At 42.2% G+C, this 1,522-nt stretch overlaps 1 protein-coding gene across 1 annotated transcript in view; it reads right to left on the bottom strand.

The window, feature by feature from the left end:
- The window catches only part of LOC122093988 (subtilisin-like protease SBT5.4), an 8,369-nt gene that overhangs the window by 2,361 nt on the left and 4,486 nt on the right, over window positions 1-1,522 (bottom strand). The window lies entirely within an intron of this gene.

Below are 1,522 nucleotides of genomic sequence, written 5' to 3'. Positions count from 1 at the left end.
GACATGTTTAATGTTAAACGGGCTTTAACCGGTTTTTAAACGGGCCCTCTTTAAAATGTGCTATTATATTCCGGCCCACTTATGCAAGCCCAAAAAAATGACAATAAATCAATAAATGATACAAAATATAACCATTATTTAAAATGTGAACATGTCTTTACTTTTTAGTTTTTATTCTTTAATTTGGGGGGTAAAATAGGTATTCTACAATCATTAAAGGGTCGGGCCAAGTCGGTGCACAATAGGCCGGTCTCGGTCGGGCATTATTCGGTCGGTCTCGGTCGGGCGCCCGACGGTTCAAGTAGCAAAACCGAGACCAACCATTTATAAACGGGCCGGGCTCAAGCCCGACACGTTTAATAAACGGTCCGGGCCGGGCCGGTCTTTAAACGGTCGGTCCCGGTCGGTTTACCCGGTTCGGGCCACAAATTGACACCCCTAGATATAATATAGGAGGGTATTTTTGAACTCTAGGGGAAAATGAATTATTTGATTTCTTTGACTGTCAGCGGGGGGTTGCAACTACTTGGCTACAACCTGGAAAGCACTCAAAATTTTTCTGAACAAAAGACCACCCTACCCCCTAATTGCATGTGCACATCCGTTAGTTGGAACCCTGGTTGGCATAATGGACGTGAGACTAGGTAGAAATCCCCAACCCAATAAATAAATAAATAAATAAAGGAAAAAAGGTTCTCACACATGGGATTATTATATTAGTTTATTTTTAATAAATTAAAAAAAAATCATTGTGAGAGGGTGTAGGGGTGTCAATTAGTGGCTCGACCCGACTAAACCGACCTGGACCGACCGTTTATAGACCGGCCCGGCCCGGACCGTTTATTAAACGTGTCGGGCTTGAGCCCGGCCCGTTTATAAATGGTCTGTCTCGGTTTTGCTACTTGGACCGTCGGGCGCCCGACCGAGACCGACCGAATAACGCCCAACCGAGACCGGCCTATTGTGCACCGACTTGGCCCGACCCTTTAATGATTGTAAAATACCTATTTTACCCCCCAAATTAAAGAATAAAAACTAAAAAGTAAAGACATGTTCACATTTTAAATAATGGTTATATTTGGTATCATTTAATGATTTATTGTCATTTTTTTGGGCTTGCATGAGTGGGCCGGAATATAATAGCACATTTTAAAGAGGGCCCGTTTAAAAACCGGTTAAAATCCATTTAACATTAAACATGTCTGTAGCCCGGTTAAGGCCCGACTAAAGCCCGATTATAGCCCGAGACCGACCGACCGAATATAAAGTGTACCATGCCCTCAATAACTAAGCCCGATTAGTTAAATGGGCGGACACGGTGTAGCCTTTGAAAGTCTTCAAGCCCGATTAAGCCCGACCGAAACCGAACCGGCCCGACCGATTGACACCCCTAAGAGGGTGTATAGTACCCTGCTTGCTCAGAGAATCCATAAATAAATAACTAATTATAAGTATATCTTTAGTAACTAAAAAAAAATCTTGATATAAACAATGTTTATAGTTTATTTCCTCTTTTTTTTTT

The sequence above is a fragment of the Macadamia integrifolia genome, chromosome 11, assembly GCF_013358625.1.
Source record: "Macadamia integrifolia cultivar HAES 741 chromosome 11, SCU_Mint_v3, whole genome shotgun sequence".
In the NCBI taxonomy this organism is placed as follows: domain Eukaryota; kingdom Viridiplantae; phylum Streptophyta; class Magnoliopsida; order Proteales; family Proteaceae; genus Macadamia; species Macadamia integrifolia.
This window is presented reverse-complemented; position numbering and strand designations above follow the sequence as displayed.